General features: G+C 43.9%; 1 long non-coding RNA gene across 1 annotated transcript; it reads left to right on the plus strand.

Annotated features, from left to right (window-relative positions):
• Positions 1–440: 440 nt before the first annotated feature.
• LOC128411617 (uncharacterized) lies at positions 441–6,934 on the plus strand. The gene is made up of 3 exons (XR_008329845.1): positions 441–501; positions 5,089–5,131; positions 6,869–6,934. It is a non-coding gene; the product is annotated as an uncharacterized LOC128411617 (long non-coding RNA).
• The last annotated feature ends 11,320 nt before the right edge of the window (positions 6,935–18,254 follow it).

Genomic DNA, 18,254 nt, shown 5'->3' on the forward strand with positions numbered 1-18,254 from the left:
GAAAGGAAGAACATGGCAAAAAAACAACAACAACCAACCTTTGGCCTATTAATGGATATGGCAGATATCGTGACTCAGGGCATTTGAATACCTTATTTAGTTTTCCTTGGTTTCAGGCCTTGTAACCTTGCCTTGTTTAACCATTATGTCTATTTTAGAAATAGTTCTAGTTACTACCTTCCACACAGTCTCCCTCGGGAAGTTGTGGACTCTACATCCTTGGAGATTGGACAGCCATCTATCATGGAGTGCCTTCAAACTCTACAATTCTATGATTCCACGATTCTGGGATTCATTCACATACCTGTGGTTTATTTATTTTGGTGTTATTTTCTGTCTGTATTTGTTCAATAGGGATCTATGGTTGTGCATGGACTCTGAATATTTGATAACATTGTGCTTTGCAGGATCTCTCCTAAACCAATTTTTAAAAATAAAATAAATGGCTGCCATGCTCAGGGGAAAATGAGATGTCCTGGTTTCTTCTGGGACACTTACGGGGTATGCTATCGTGGAATCTGCCTAGAGTGGTATAGCAATGGGTATAGTTGTCTGTCTGCTTTTGATGGAAGTAACAGTTTTGTAATCCTAATATAAGATGGCTGATCGCCGAAGAATTGATGCTTTTGAATTATGGTGCTGGAGGAGACTCTGGAGAGTCCCATTGACTGCAAGAAGATCAAACCTATGCATTCTTAAGGAAATCAGCCCTGAGTGCTCACTGGAAGGACAGATCCTGAAGCTGAGGCTCCAATACTTTGGCTACCTCATGAGAAGAGAAGACTCCCTGGAAAAGACCCTGATGCTGGGAAAGATGGAGGGCACAAGGAGAAGGGACGACAGAGGATGAGATGGTTGGACAGTGTTCTGGAAGCTACCAGCATGAGTTTGACCAAACTGCGGGAGGCAGTGGAAGACAGGAGTGCCTGGCGTGCTCTGGTCCATGGGGTCACGAAGAGTCGGACACGACTAAACGACTAAACAACAACAATATGAGATGGTGGGAGGAAAGATTATTAAGTTATGGTTACCAGATTTTTTTCAGTGAATCAGGGGACACTTTTTTTCTTTTTCTTTTTTGAAGCTGAGTAGCAACAGGGAGTCAGTAGTGGGGATGGTGAGGCAAAAGACCCTGGGCCCAAGCACACATGCATATTGTATAAAGGTGCAAAGCCCTTCTTTTGCACCCTGCGAAACATAAATGCGCAGAGTTTTTTAAAAAAACTGGGCAATGGCGCACCACCCGCCCATGACTCCCGAGCCTTCCCCCATCTCCTTTCCCCTTTGTTTTGAGAGATCAGGGGAGGCTCTGGAGTCACAGGAGGGCTGCCGTAGCCCAGGAGGGGCCAGCCTGGTAGTGCAGTTGGCTCTGGCTGGCTTCAGGAGCTGCTTGCTGCCTGCTGCCGTGGCGGAGGAAAAATGGCGGGTGCCACAGCAGCGAGCAGCTCCTGAAGCCAGCCAGAGCCAACTGCACTAATAGGCTGGCTCCGGACTGCTGAGGCTGCCGCGGCCATGTTTCCCGGGGACAGATTTGCAAATCTGGGGACATTCTGGGGATGGAATTTGTCCGGGGACAGATTGCAGATGACACAACATTGATGGCAGAAAGTGAGGAGGAATTAAAGAACCTTTTAATGAGGGGGAAAGAGGAGAGCGCAAAATATTGTTTGAAGCTCAACATCAAAAAAATGAAGATCATGGCCACTGGTCCCATCACCTCCTGGCAAATAGAAGGGGAAGAAATGGAGGCAGTGAGAGATTTTACCTTCTTGGGCTCCATGCAGATGGTGACAGCAGCCACGAAGTTGAAAGACGCCTGCTTCTTGGGAGAAAAGCAATGACAAACCTAGACAGCATCTTAAAAAGCAGAGACATCACCTTGCCAACAAAGGTCCGTATAGTTAAAGCTATGGTTTTCCCAGTAGTGATGTATGGAAGTGAGAGCTGGACCATAAAGAAGGCTGATCGCCAAAGAATTGAATTATGGTGCTGGAGGAGACTCTTGAGAGTCCCATGGACTGCAAGAAGATCAAACCTATCCATTCTTAAGGAAATCAGCCCTGAGTGCTCACTGGAAGGACAGATCGTGAAGCTGAGGCTCCGGTACTTTGGCCACCTCATGAGAAGAGAAGACTCCCTGGAAAAGACCCTGATGTTGGGAAAGATGGAGGGCACAAGGAGAAGGGGATGACAGAGGACGAGATGGTTAGATAGTGTTCTTGAAGCTACCACCATGATTTTGACCAAACTGCAGGAGGCAGTGGAAGACAGAAGTGCCTGGCGTGCTCTGGTCCATGGGGTCACGAAGAGTCGGACATGACTAAATGACTAAACAGCAACAAGAAGAAGATTTGCAAATCCAGGGACTGTCCCTGGGAACCAGGGATGTCTGGTAACCCTATATTAAGTACTCCGAAGTTGCTGCCTGTTTCAGTTTAGCAGAGAAAGCAGGCAGGATCAGTCAGGCCAAATGACAGTCTGGATGAGCAGAACTTGTATAATCATTTCTCTCCTTTTTCTGCACACCAGAGCAGCTCCCAGCAGCAAGTTGTTGTAGCGCAGTGGCTGTCAGCTTTTCTAACACCTACTGTATAAAAGAAGAAGAGGACCTTTCTACCCTGTTCATATACATACGCATACATGTGTTCCTATAAACTAGATAGTCGAGTGATTTATTTATTCTGGTTGCATGCCAGACAGAAATATTTAAATCCTACTTTTGGAAGCAAGAATTATCTAATCACTCACTAGCTTTTATAATAAAGCATTTATCATGGACCATTAATCCATTAGTGCTTATTTTCCATCCCTTCCTTTCACTAGCACCTTGCTTTGAACACAGTTGAGCTTGGCTGCAATTTCTCCCTTTTTATCATGTATCGTAGCTACATGATAGGTCACACCGAATCCAAAAGGGGGGGAAATAACAATAATAATAATAACAATAGCGCTGGACTTTGCTTGAACTTGGCACCCAGGTATATCGCTTGTCCTGCCACTGTTAGCAAAAAAATAAAGGGGGTGAGTTCTGAAATTAGTTCTGAAAAGGGTGCGAGTTCTGAAATTTGTATTTCACCATTAACCCGCTGGTCGCAGAGGGGCATGTGGAAACAGCTCAAAATAATTATCTGTGAAAAGGGAAGGGGTTGGAGAATGGGTGGAAAAACCCTCTTGTGTTAAAGTTCCCTCTTCCTAGGAGCTTAATATGTGTAGCACATCAAAACGGCCAGCTCTATTTTTAATTCACATAGCGCATCACCCAGCTGCCAGTGGTGAGCCTTTCTTGGCAATCAGAGCACAATAAAGAACATAAGAGAGGAAAGGAAGGGAGGTTTGCTTGTGTTTTGCCGAGCTGCAGATTCAAAAGGTGCCACTGACTAAGAGTTATGCTGCAATCTCACTCGGCGTGAGGTTCAGAAATCCAAAGCTCCCCTCACTATTTGCTTCCTTGCCCTTGTTTTCAGCGGTTTCCCACCATGTCAGGGACCTTGCTGAGGAGGGCTGCACTGATCCCGAATCTTCCCAGCAGCAGGAGGACAGTATAGATTTGGAACAGTGGTTTGCAGAGGGGCATAGTTCAGAAGGCAGAAGCTGGGAAATACTGAGTGGTGAACAGCTAGGAGAAGAAGAACTGGGAGAGAGTTAACAGACTCTCTTTCGCTGGAAAGTGTCCATCCACTCTGCCCAAGGCCAAGGAGAGCAGCTAAGGTGGCAGCACAGAAAGCACAGTGGTTGCGAGATCAGGTTGCAAGGTGCGGAATTGACGTGGATGACAAGGGGGGGAGTGGGGGGAATCCTTAATTGGGAGCACCTTCATCCTAGGAATGGATTCTTTGTTCTCTCACTATGATCAGTAAAATTTCTAACTGGTAAGAGACTCCTTTTGCTTTGTTCTGATTATCTACTGCCAATGGGGGGGGCGAGTCCCTGAAGCCTGACATATCAGCTGTATAAAGGTGAGTCAAGGAGCAGCAAAATTTTAGGGATGCCCTTCCACTGACAGAAGGCTCTTTGATCCTTCCATGATCACAAACAGTACATCAGACACACACAGAAAGCCTTTTTTGCTGAGACACGTGGACCATTAATATAAGAAGACCTGTGCGTGGTACGAAGTATTTTGAAAATTACAAAGTTTGCCTATTCTACCTGAAGAGAACATTGTGCAATCATTCATTGGTTCAGTTTGTTAGTCACCTTATACAAGGTAGTCTCTAGGCAACTCACAGCAGAGTTAAAACCCTGGGAATCCTCTGTCTGTCAGTGTAGACAGTACTCTCCTAGACAGGCCATGGTCTGACTTGATAGAATTCAATAAGCTGTGTTTGATATTGGCAGCTTCTAGATCTTAGGGTTCTTAGATTTTCCTTTGTCCCCAGTTTTCTACAATGTTATCCATCTACTATTTTTTCTTCATGATTTTCCACTCAAGTTTCACGACAGTTGGTTGACAAGTTTGGTTTATCCAGATTTCCTAAACCAACTCATCTTTTACTCATCATGTTCTCAACTTAGACTGATCTCTCATGTGTATTTTCACTTTCAGCATCAACATAAACTTTACTTGTGACTGACAAAAGCTCATCGTATTTGAGCCATATGCAAGATGATAGATTTGTCACTCAACCCAAAAGGAAAATTTCGCCTTTGGATGTTAAAAACTAAAGTAATTTAAACCCAATTGCCACCAAATAAGTTGTTGAAAATGGTACAGTGCCGTCTTTGTTCAACAGGGATTAAAAGTTCAGCTTAAAAAATACTAATTCTATTTTGTTATACAAGTAATTCCATTCATCTGATTTACGTGGACTTTTTTATCTGAACGAGATAGATCATACATGCATCTATTTTAAGTAAATCAACACTCTCCTTTTGAAGCACTAATTTTGCAGTAGGCTTATCAATGTTTATATTTAATGACACATCTGCATATTTCTTTCACTTTCTTGAGTAAAAGACATCTGTGCAAAGTTATGAAGTGTGCATTGATAAATGGAATTCACAATCAATTTTTTTATAAAAAAATAAAATAAATCTACTTCAGATATGAAAGACAATGCAATTAATGGGAAAACTTTCTTTTTCCAGGGCAGGCAGGGATTTAAAGAATGTACATTCTCACATCCAAAAGGTAAGTGAAGGTAGATGACAAGATCCAGAAATTATCTCACTGAATCAAAACATCCCTAACCAATGGTAAGTTTGAGCACAAACTTGGAAAAGAGAAACGCAGAACAAAAAGGACTAAAATAAGAGCCCCAGGGATCTATACAGTGGTAACTCGGGTTACATACGCTTCAGGTAACATACGCTTCAGGTTACAGACTCTGCTAACCCAGAAATAGTTGTTGTCGTTTAGTCGTGTCCGACTCTTCGTGACCCCATGGACCAGAGCACGCCAGGCACTCCTGTCTTCCACTACCTCCCACAGTTTGGTCAAACTCATGCTGATAGCTTCGACAACACTGTCCAACCATCTCATCCTCTGTCGTCCCCTTCTCCTTGTGCCCTCCATCTTTCCCAACATCAGGGTCTTTTCCAGGGAGTCTTCTCTTCTCATGAGGTGGCCAAAGTATTGGAGCCTCAGCTTCAGGATCTGTCCTTCCAGTGAGCACTCAGGGCTGATTTCGTTAAGAACGGATAGGTTTGATCTTCTTGCAGTCCATGGGACTCTCAAGAGTCTCCTCCAGCACCAGAAATAGTACCTCAGGTTAAGAACTTTGCTTCAGGATGAGAACAGAAATCGTGCTCCGGCGGCGCAGCAGCAGCGGGAGGCCCCATTAGCTAAAGTGGTGCTTCAGGTTAAGAATAGTTTCAGGTTAAGAACAGACCTCCAGAACGAATTAAGTACTTAACCCAAGGTACCACTGTATAGGAATGGGAGAGTTACACTGACCAAAGAGGAGACATTTAAATATTGTTACAAAAGCCTAGTGCCTGCCCCTCTCTCTGCCAAGCAGTGGCAAGAGCGCATGGGGTCACAGGCACACATACAGTGTCTGTGTCCCTTTGGAGAACAGAAGACACAGTGCAGACTGTCGTGCTTTAAGAAATATGGGACTCAGCTCTACAGCTGCAAATAAAATGTTTTAAGTGTGCTTTAAGTGCAATATACAATGTGACGCTAGATGGCGATGGTGAAATTCAATGTATTTTTTAAAAGCATTTTCAGAACGTTTTTTAAATGTGTGTCGATTCCACCATGCTTTATTCACCTGTTTACACCTTCAGTCTGCATGGAGGGAGTCCAGATCTTATGGCATGGCCCAACCTTTCCTTCTCCTCCACCAAGATGCATCTCAGCCTTACTTCCTCCTCCTCCTGCCCAGAAGCCCCTGCTTCAAAACTCCCTTTTCCCATCCCATCAAACACACAGTTTCCCCAGCAACCTTTGTGGCATCTGTGTCCCCAGGCCAAAGGATCCTTCTATGGCCCATCAACAGCTTTCCATAACAGGTCTGCTCTCCCCCCAGCCAACCAACAAGGAGGAGGCAACAAGGAACAGCGCTTCCGCTAGGGAAAACACAAAATCCCAGACATTTACTTTCAAAATTATCTCCATCGTTCAGCCTGAACACTTAGGTCCAGCTCCGAGGGCCTTCTGCTGGTTCCCTCCCTGTGAGAAGTGAGGTTACAGGGAACCAGGCAGAAGGCCTTCTCAGTAGTGGCACCCACCCTGTGGAACGCCCTCCCATCAGATGTCAAGGAGATAAACAACTATCTGACTTTTAGAAGCCATCTGAAGGCAGCAATGTTTAGGGAAGTTTTTAATGTTTGAAGTTTTGTCACGTTTTTAATATTCTGTTGGGAGCCAGATTATTATTATGATGATGATTATTTTAAAAATACTTTTAATAATTCTCCCCAGGCACCAATTTAGCCCCCACCCCCTAGACATTACTAGAATTTTGAGGTTCATATGGTGACTCTCCACTTGCGGATGTCAAATAGGCTGTCAATGTTAAGACAATAGTGAATGTTTCCATTTCTGATGATGAGCAAATTGCTTGTTGTTGTTTAGTCCTTTAGTCATGTCCGACTCTTCGTGACCCCATGGACCAGACCACGCAAGGCACTCCTGTCTTCCACTGCTTCCCACAGTTTGGTCAAACTCATATTGATAGCTTCCAGAACACTGTCCAACCATCTCATCCTCTGTCATCCCCTTCTCCTTGTGCCCTCAATCTTTCCCAACATCAGGGTCTTTTCCAAGGAGTCGTCTCTTCTCATGAGGTGGCCAAAGTATTGGAGCCTCTGCTTCACGATCTGTCCTTCCAGTGAGCACTCAGGGCTGATTTCCTTAAGAATGGATAGGTTTGATCTTCTTGCAGTCCATGGGACTCTCAAGAGTCTCCTCCAGCACCATAATTCAAAAGCATCAATTCTTCGGCGATTAGCCTTCTTTATGGTCCAGCTCTCACTTCCATACATCACTACTGGGAAAACCATAGCTTTAACTATATGGACCTTTGTTGGCAAGGTGATGTCTCTGCTTTTTAAGATGCTGTCTAGGTTTGTCATTGCTTTTCTCCCAAGAAGCAGGCGTCTTTTAATTGCTAGCCCCATGTAATTTGACAGCATTCACACCAGCCAACCTTTCCTCCTCACGCTTCCACGAAAACTTGCAGATTCGAATGCAAATCCTCGCGCTGACGCAGACGTTGCATTTTCCGCTCGCGCCATCACTCAACATTCCAAGCATGTCTTCCAAGCCTGCCCTCTGAAATGTAAGATGAAGAAATAAGATCATAGGGACTTCTTGGAAAGGAAACCCTTCATAGCATGGTGAGATGTTTTGTGTGGCTTTGGGGGTGGGGGGTTTAGTAGCGGTGGAACTTGGCATCCTCAGCAAATATATTCACCACCCACTATATATAGGGGGGCAGGGACCCAAAGTCCTTCGAATCAAAAGGGAAGAAACAGAGCGGTCTTGTACGAAGCAATTTCATCTAATGTTTCACCTCGCTTTTAACTGCAGTCAGAAAAAGCAACAACTTTACAACACCACCTGCTGCTCTGCTGGTTTTGACCTGACCCCTTTCTGCTTCTCTTGTTATTATAAACAGCCAGCCCTTTAAGTGAGAGCTGTTTAAAGGATAGGAGTCCCTAAGTGTTCCTTCCTGGATCCCAGATGCAGGGGGGAGACTGATAGGCTTTTTGATCTTTCTTTTTATGAGTGTCTGATGAATTGCCTCTGGCACCTGGCAACTGAAATTTCACTATCTGGAAACGTCCCCTTATGTCAAACAATGTGGCAAATCTCAGAGTATGAGTTACAAACCCCGAGCCATTTTTTTTTTTAAAGCACAAAACAAAAGTAAGTGCAAGGTACTTTCCAACATTACGCAAGATTTTTTTTTAAAGGGGGGGGGCAGCGTACTGCAAATTCAGCAAATTAGCAGAGGTCCTGATTCTGAGATTTGGGCTGGATCCAGACACGTCAAAGAAGGGATTCTGTTAAAAGCGTTGCAGACTCATACAGGGAAATTCGGTAGGGAAAGATGGGACTCCACAGGGCCGCCTGGTGTCACAGTGTTATATTGCTTATAAAAAGGTAAAGGGACCCCTGACCATTAGGTCCTGTCGTGGCCGACTCTGGGGTTGCGGTGCTCATCTCGCTTAGTGGCCGAGGGAGCAGGCGTACAGCTTCCAGGTCATGTGGCCAGCATGACTAAGCCGCTTCTGGTGTACCAGAGCAGCACACAGAAACACCGTTTACCTTCCCGCCGGAGCGGTACCTATTTATCTACTTGCACTTTGACGTGCTTTTGAACTGTTAGGTTGGCAGGAGCCGGGACCGAGCAACGGGAGCTCACCCTGTCACGGGGATTCAAACCACCGACCTTCTGATCGGCAAGTCCTAGGCTCTGTTTAACCCACAGCACCACCCGCGTCGCTATATTGCATATACAACGCATATAAAATTCTTTTTTCTTTACCCATCTAGCTGAGTCCTTAGTTCTCTTCCTCCATTTGTCGTGCCCTTACTGACGCACATGAGGAACTCAAGGGTGATGTTTGCTTATAATGAATCTATGCTACAATCCTATGCCCATTTACCTGGCAATAAACCTCACTGAGCTCAGTGGACTTTAACATCCATTATATAGGCTAGATGAATAGGATCAGGACTCTTTTAAGCCGGAGCTCACCAGAACTCAGTTCCAGCACCTCTCAGATGGGCGCCGTTGACATGATAAGAGAACAAGTTCATAGCGAGTTCCAGCACCTCTTTTTCTAGAAAAACAGCACTGGAAACCCACATTCATACTAATCACATGTGCAATTTGCATTCCGCTCTGACAACACAAATATTCACGTGCAATCTAAGTTCAATTCTGCTGCTACTTCCTTCTCTTCAGAATCATCTCAACCCAACAGCATAGAGTCCTGTCCTTGCCTTATGTGCTGACACTATTTAAAATGCGTGAGAAATTGGAATATTTGTGAGCGTTCCATAACGTCCCCACAGCTGAGCAAATGGGCATTTTAATCAACTGATCTCTCACAGTCATTTGCTACAGAAGAGGTATCAAAGCTTGCCTTTAGCTCAGTTCCCCCCACCATTTTTGGTTGGCTTTATCCAGTGAGAGGGGGGAGAGAAAGAGAGAGAGAGAGAGTTGGCAAATTCACTGTTTTTCTGCTAGCGTCTGTGTTCATTCACTGTTTTAATTTGATACCTCATTTATCACTCTGCAATGCTAGCAAGCATTCTAAGATGCTTTTCAAGGCCAACTTTGACTCTGCAAATAGATATATTTATTTATTACATTTTAATCCTGCCCCTTAGACATCAGCGACATCTGCCTATTGACATAACGATAGCAGAAAGCAATATTTTTAAGGCTGCTGAAATCCGTGTGATAATAAGCTTTGCCTTTGAATCGTAGTGAACAATAAGGAGTAAACATTGTCTCATATATATATATATATATATATATATATATATATATATATATATGGTGATGATACAATGTTATCCTTTTACTGTCACATCATTTGTTTTGCGAACACTGAATAGCAATGATAATGTTCTGCAATTTTGTTTTGTTTTTCCTCTCAGTTGAACTATAGCCAAGAGCTATAACCATTATTTACAACAAAGTCAGTGCTTGTCAGCAGTTCCCACACTATGGTGTGGCCCGTGTAAAGGAATTAACTGCGGTTATCTTTGAAACCGTAATAGTTGGCCAGAGTTTGCTTTTTAATGGTGACCACAGTATTTTTATGAGATGCACATGTCTGGGTGGGTGTTTCATAAACACTTTAAATGGGCCATCGATCTCCGTCTGACCCAGATACTCTGTTTTCACCTTCCAGCGTGACCTGGGCTATCCTAGCGACATTAACCACCCGTTTCCCTGATGCTTGGGAAAAGTCTGCAATACAGTGGTACCTCGGGTTACATACGCTTCAGGTTACAGACTCCGCTAACCCAGAAATATTACCTCAGGTTAAGAACTTTGCTTCAGGATGAGAACAGAAATTGTGCTCCAGCGGCACGGCGGCACCAGGAGGCTCATTAGCTAAAGTGGTGCTTCAGGTTCAGAACAGTTTCAGGTTAAGAACGGACCTCCGGAACGAATTAAGTACTTAACCCGAGGTACCACTCTACTGCATGCAGCAGGCATCGAATGCCATATTTTTGCATTACAACTTTTGACCCCATTGAGTTCTGTCTCGGTTGCATTTCCAGCAGTCATTTCTCAGGCTTAAGGCCCCATCCCTGCAAACCTTTTTTGAGCGTAATGAAGTGCTGTTATTTAAACTCCATTGACTTCCACAGGGCTGTTGCCTGATGAGAACAGGGCTGTGTTTTCTTTAAGAGCAAGGCCAGATTGCAATCAAGTGGGTTCCCTCATGAGGATCCTTACACATTTATCACCCTCTTCCTTGGCCCGAGATAATGCTAAGATCTGGCACAAAACAAAAACAAAAAACTCCGTCTTCTTCCAAGTTTTAGGAAAGGCATATTTATTATTTTCACACAGAGTTGGCAATGGAGAGGACCACTGGGTTCCCCTGCGCTCCTCATTTTCGAGACATATTAAAAATTGCTGGGCTGAGGTGTACTTGGATCGCATTGCTTCAGTGTTTAACTAAAGCACATAGATAACACTCCGTGTCATAGCAGCGCTAGGCAGATGAGAAGGAGGCCCATCGGCCCAAGACCACACAACGGAGGACTCTAGATAGCCATCTCTGTAGGGAGAAGTACTGGGATCACAACTGAGAACCCCACCTGCCCGCTGACCCCAAACAAAACAAAACCTTTCCCAGACACAACAGCGGCAGTATTTTCCCACCCTTCCCTAATCTTCCAAGAAAAGGCAGGCTATGCTGAGGCACTAGAGAAATAGTTGGACATGATCGTAAGACATGAGAAGGCAACATGTTGTTGTTGTTTAGTCATTTAGTCGTGTCCGACTCTTCGTGACCCCATGGACCAGAGCACGCCAGGCACTCCTGTCTTCCACTGCCTCCCGCAGTTTGGTCAAACTCATGCTGGTAGCTTCGAGAACACTGTCCAACCATCTCGTCCTCTGTCATCCCCTTCTCCTTGTGCCCTCAATCTTTCCCAACATCAGGGTCTTTTCCAGGGAGTCTTCTCTTCTCATGTGGTGGCCAAAGTATTGGAGTCTCAGCTTCACGATCTGTCCTTCCAGTGAGCACTCAGGGCTGATTTCCTTCAGAATGGATAGGTTTGATCTTCTTGCAGTCCATGGGACTCTCAAGAGTCTCCTCCAGCACCATAATTCAAAAGCATCAATTCTTCGGTGATCAGCCTTCTTTATGGTCCAGCTCTCACTTCCATACATCACTACTGGGAAAACCATAGCTTTAACTATACGGACCTTTGTTGGCAAGGTGATGTCTCTGCTTTTTAAGATGCTGCCTAGGTTTATCATTGCTTTTCTCCCAAGAAGCAGGCATCTTTTAATTTCTTGACTGCTGTCACCATCTGCAGTGATCATGGAGCCCAAGAAAGTAAAATCTCTCACTGCCTCCATTTCTTCCCCTTCTATTTGCCAGGAGGTGATGGGCCCAGTGTCCATGATCTTCGTTTTTTTGATGTTGAGCTTCAGACCATATTTTGTGCTCTCCTCTTTCCCCCTCATTAAAAGGTTCTTTAATTCCTCCTCAGAAGGCAACATGGGATGAAGCAAATGGGATAAAGTATCAGGATGCTGTGGCAAAGAAGCCCAACATGTAAGAGCATAAGGAGAGTTCTTCTGGATCAGGCCAAAGGTCCATCTAGTAGTCCAGTTTCTTGTTTTCTCAGTGGCCGACCAGTTGCCTATGGGAAGTTGAGACCAGAGGGCAACAGCACTCTCCCACTTTGTGATTCTCAGCAACTGCATACCCTCCAACATTTCTCTGGTGAAAATAGGCCCATCCTATTCCATAATAATAGTAATGATAGTTTTACTATTTATACCCCTGACTGGGTTGCCCAGCCACTTCCAACATATATGAAAACAGAATAAAACATTGAACATTTAAAAAAAAACTGCCTTCAGATGGCTTGGGGAGTCACATAACTCCATACCCTCCAACATTTCTCTGAAGAAAATAGCGACATCCTACCATACCCTCCAACATTTCTCTGAGGAAAATAGGGACGTCCTAAAGAAAAGCGGTACATTCAGGGATCAAAACAAAAATCAGGACAGCTTCTGTAAATCTGGGCCTGTCCCTGGAAAATAGGAACACTTGGAGGCTCTGCAGGCTGTGTACACACAATACGTTTAAAGCACACACACCCCACACAAAGAATCCTGGGAAATGTAGTTTTCCTTAACAAACTACAGCTCCCAAGATTCTTGAGGGCAGAGAAAACATGCTTTATCTGTGCTTCAATTGTGTGTGTATTCAGCCTTGTGTTTCGCGCTATACTGCCTCTGACAGTGGCGATACAGAACATGTAGCCCCTGTCTTCTGACTTCTCCTCCAGGAATTTGTCTAATCCTTTTTTAAAGCCATCCAAGATGGTGTCTGTCAGTTCCATAGCTTATGTGCTGTGTGACAAAGTGCTACTTTTTATTTTATTTTTATTTTTTGGTCCTGAATCTTCTAACATCCAGCTATGTTGGAGGGCCGCCCTGAGTTATCCTAAACTGTATTAACAGAAGCATCACATCCTAGACTTGGGCATGGGTCAGCCTGGTATTTGAGTTGTAACCGGGGGCAGCCTGTCCCATTTCACCGCCTGAGGCGAAAGCGGAAGCTGCCCTCCCCAGAGCCCCACTGCCGTCAAAGCTTCACTCCCTGGGGGTCACACAAGGTCAGTGGCTCCTGGTGAGGTCTCAGAAGTCAGAAACTTATCCTTACTTGTCTGGCAACAGAAGGGCCATCCCATGGGATTATGCCACCCAAGGTAGCTGCCTCAGTCCACCTCATAGGTGGGCTGGTCCTGAGTTGTACATGATATGAGAAAGATGTTTTCTGACGTATACTCTTGTCATTGGGCTTATTTTGAAAAACATCTAAAGAACAGGAAAGGAGACGGGGGCAGAGCTTTACTTTTGATTTGAAGGAATACTAAAGGAGTTACACTAAGTGAATACAAATTAGGGAGTGAGTTTCAGATCCCTTAGAGCAGTAATCTTCAACCTATTCAGACCCGGGCTCTGCTGTTGCTCCATTTGTGGATTCAGCACTTACTGTTTTTAACTATATATTTGCACAGTGGGACTACTGTTGCCACAGCACACTTTTGGTCAAGCTACAATCCATCAGTAACATATACCGTATTTTTTGCTCTATAAGACTCACTTTTTCCCTCCTAAAAGGTAAGTGAAAATGTGTGTGCGTCTTATGGAGTGAATGCAGGCTACACAGCTATCCCAGAAGCCAGAACAGCAAGAGGGATTGCTTTCACTGCGTAGCAATCCCTCTTGCTGTTCTGGCTTCTGAGATTCAGAATATTTTTTTTCTTGTTTTCCTCCTCCAAAAACTAGGTGCATCTTGTGATCTGGTGCGTCTTATAGAGCGAAAAATACGGTACTTTTTAAAAGCATAGTGTGTGGGGAGGCCGTGTGAACTGAGAAGGAAGTCCCATCAGGTTGTATTCAACCCTGTCAATTCTGCTTGCATAATGAAAGTTCCTCCATCTCTTTTCTCCTCTTCGGATCCCTCTGCACACTATTGGAGTAGATTTTTCTGGGAGGAGAGGGAGAAGAAGTCCCATTCAGTAGAGTTTACTCCCAGGTAAGTGGGTATAGATTGTACACTAAATGTACTACAATTCTGAAGAGAAAGGGCACACATATGTTGAAATAGGTTGGGTTGAAAAGGCGAGTAAGATTTCAGTTTTTTGCGGAGAGTCTTTGTTCTCATGCAATATAGAGAAGCTTCAGCCCATGTTATTCCTCTCTCTTCTGCTGTTCAGTACAAAAGCAGCGCACGGAAACAAACGCATTTAGATCAGAGTGCCAATAATGAATTCTTTGTGCAATAGTCTCTTTTAAACATTAATAAATCCATCTGTAGAATTGCGGTTTAGGTCTTATCTACCATAAGCGATGCCCCAAATATATTGAACTCCTGAGAAAAAATTTTCAGTCTGAATCTCACATAGCACATCCTCTGGAACTGTTAAGTCCCTCCTGGGATGTCCTAATTATGGTCTTTAGGAGTTCCCAAAATGAACATTGCCTGGAACAAGACTTTTCGTTGAACTGGAATTCATCCAGAACATTTTTGGCACATGTATTTCTATATCTTATGTTGTTTAACAAGTATTTTTCAGAAACTGGACATCAACAAAACACCAAATATTTAAGACGGTTATGCTACTGGTGGTAATTATTTCTATTTTGTTTATATGTTAGGATACAAGTTGAATGCACAACACCTGGTTTTTGTGGATATTCACCATTATCTCCCAGTCATGTCCCATATCACACAGTCTGTCCATGGACTCAGCTACTGTCTGGGTCTGGACTGAGGAGGAATGGTGGAGACCACCCTGTCCCCCTTCTCCTGAACCTTCCTGAGAACAGGAGGACAGTATAGATTTAGAAGAGTGGTTTGCAGAAGGACATAGTTCAGAGGCTGCAGAGGGGAGAAGTTGGGAAATATTGGGAGAGCAGCAGGAAGAAGTACCAGGGGAGAAATAGCTGACAGACTCAAAGTCCTTGGAAGGCATTCCTGGCCCACCCCTCTCTCCCAGGACCTGGCACACATTGAGAGTAGTAGAACAGAAAGCTCAGAGGCAGAAGGCTCAGATCAGCCGACACAAGGAAAGACGGAGGGGGTGGGACTTTACTTGGAGCAATGCCATTATTTAGAGAAGACTGCATTCCTTCGTCTCTCTCTCTGTGAATATTAAATAAATGACTTGGTAAAAATTCCTCTTGTTAATCTGCTCCTTGGCTGCCACTGTGAGAGAGATCAGATTCCCTGAAGCCTGACAGCTACAATAGTCAAAATATAGCATTATAAATGTGCTCTAACACCATGACACCAGATGGCGCTGTAGAGCTGAAATCGCAACTCAATGATATTTTCAATTGTGAGCGGTTTTTTTGCAAAGTGTTTTCAGAGTGTTTTTTTAAAAAAAACTGTGTAGATTTAGCCCATAAAGAGATACTGGGTGGTGTTCAACTAAATCATTGCAATAGTTCAATGATTAGGGCCACCACAATCGGATTTCCCCCCTCCACTTCCACTGTATGCACCCAGCACCACCCACAAATCTGTTCTGGAGGGTTGGGGAAAACCCAGAGCAAAGCAGGGGGGCGGACGCAAGGGAAGGATTGGGGCAGAAAATCCTGTTGTCCAAGGAGAAATCCGTGTGCTGACAGAACATTCATTTTAGTGCTACAGTGACTACAACACAAGGTGTGTACATTTTCCAGTCAATATCCGAGATGTGTTAGGGAATGTGCACGTCTTGGCAGCATTCTGTAAATTCTCCGGGCAATTTGGCTACGGAGTGCTATTAGCAGAAGACAACACAAGGATTCCTGTTAGTGCAATGGGTTTTTTTAATACCTCCCCCCCCCAAAAAATCTGCTCTAGTGGGTTAGGGAAACATCAGAAGTGTGTGCAGAGAGAGGAAAAGGGATATCATTCTATCAGGCAAGCAGAAATTCTTGCTCTCCTTAGCTCAACACTGAATTACACCCAATATGTGGAATATGCAAGAGGTCTTAGGGAAAGAGCATCTCTCAATAGGGATTTATATGTTTGGGGAAAATTATATGCATAATCTCAAACAGACCTTGGGGGACATGCATCCATTGTCAGAGCACATAGCACTTAGGACTTAGGTCCAGCCAGTACTGAAATTTCTTCAAACCCAGATATGGCTTATAATAATAATAATAATAATAATAATAATAATAATAATAATTTATTTATACCCCTGCCCGTCTGACTGGGTTTCCCCAGCCACTCTGGGCAACTTCCAACAGAATATTAAAAGGTAAAGGACCCCTGACAGTTAAGTCCAGTGTCAAATGACTCTGGGGTTGCAGCGCTCATCTTGCTTTACTGGCCAAGGGAGCCGGCGTTTGTCCGCAGACAGTTTTTCCGGGTCATGTGGCCAGCATGACTAAGCCACTTCTGGTGAAACCAGAGCAGTGCACGGAAACGCCGTTTACCTTCCCACCGGAGCGGTACCTATTTATCCACTTGCACTTTGACCTGCTTTCTAACTGCAACAAAAGTAATAGGCAACAAATTAAATCCTCATAATGTTTAAAGAGTAGGGGGCCAAATAAAAAAGGAATGCTCTTCACTGATGTATGATTCTTTTTTAAAAATATATATATTTATTAAGATTTTCAAATTTAATACAATAAAAAAGAATCAAAAAGGAAAAAGCAAAAAGGATTAAAAACACATAAAGTTCACAATACCTATTTTTCAATAACATATTTCCCTGACCTCCTCATACCTCCCTTTCTTGTATTCCAGTTCAAATTGTTAATTCAGCAAATCCTTATCCATAATTTTTAACCTATTTCTATACTTAATTTAACATATTATTATTTTACTTTTTCTCTTTCATCCATTTCCTCAATTTATTTTTGCTAACCTTATTTTCATTTAATTTAGTTCATTTTTTTAAAAAAACCAATTTTACCTTATCCAAACTTAAACATCAATACTTATACATCAATACACATTCTTAAAACATTCTTTCTAAAGTCGACCCAAATTCCCTTCCACGAATTTCCCAATTTTCATACACATTACAAAAACAAAATAAAAACAAAACACATTATAATTATGTACCCTTTGGATTCCCAACCCCCCCCCCTTTCCCGGTTTCAGTCCCCAATAAATGTCCATCAGTCTTAATCTAGTATTAGCCTGGAGATCTCACATCCGAGGCTCTTAATTCTCTCTCAATTCCTCTCTGCCGGTTTTTTTGATAGTCCTTAAAATTAAACACCAAATCTCGGAGAAGCTCTGGCCCTTCAGGATCCATGTTTCTTCCAACCAGTCCTCCATACTTAAAAGTCGAGCCCCACTGATGTATGATTCTTAAGCTGTAATCCTATTGCACATTTATTTGAGAGTGATTCTCCTTGAACTCAGGGACGTGGGTAGCGCTGTGGGTTAAACCACAGAGCCTAATGCTTCCCGATCAGAAGGTCGGCGGTTCAAATCCCAGCGACGGGGTGAGCTCCTGTTGCTCGGCCCCTGCTCCTGCCAACCTAGCAGTTTGAAAGCACATCAAAGTGCAAGTAGATAAATAGGTACCGCTCCGGCGGGAAGGTAAACGACGTTTCCGTGCGCTGCTCTGGTTCACCAGAAGCGGCTTAGTCATGCTGGCCACATGACCCTGAATCTGTACGCCAGCTCCCTCGGCCAATAAAGCGAGATGAGTGCCGCAACCCCAGAGTCGGCCACGACTGGACCTAATGGTCAGGGGTCCCTTTACCTTCACCTTTACTCCTTGAACTCAGCTGGACAACCTTGATTCCATATGTCAGTGTTTCTCAACCTTGCATCTCCAGCTGTTGTTGTACAACAATTCCCTTCATCCCTGACTGCTGGTCCCACTAGTTAGGGATGATGGGAATTGTGGTCCAACAACAGCTAGGGACCCAAGGTTGAAGCACACTGCCATATATGAATTTTAATGCCTTACACATACAAATGAGAGATTTGAGAGGCTCACAGCCCATCCGTGCAGTTCTTGCCTTATGTCCCTAATTGTGAGGGGGGATCTCTCCCTCCTCTTCAGCATTCTCTTCTCACAAAACCATACATATGTTTTTTTGGCTCGTATGATC

The sequence above is a fragment of the Podarcis raffonei genome, chromosome 3 (assembly GCF_027172205.1).
Source record: "Podarcis raffonei isolate rPodRaf1 chromosome 3, rPodRaf1.pri, whole genome shotgun sequence".
NCBI lineage: Eukaryota > Metazoa > Chordata > Lepidosauria > Squamata > Lacertidae > Podarcis > Podarcis raffonei.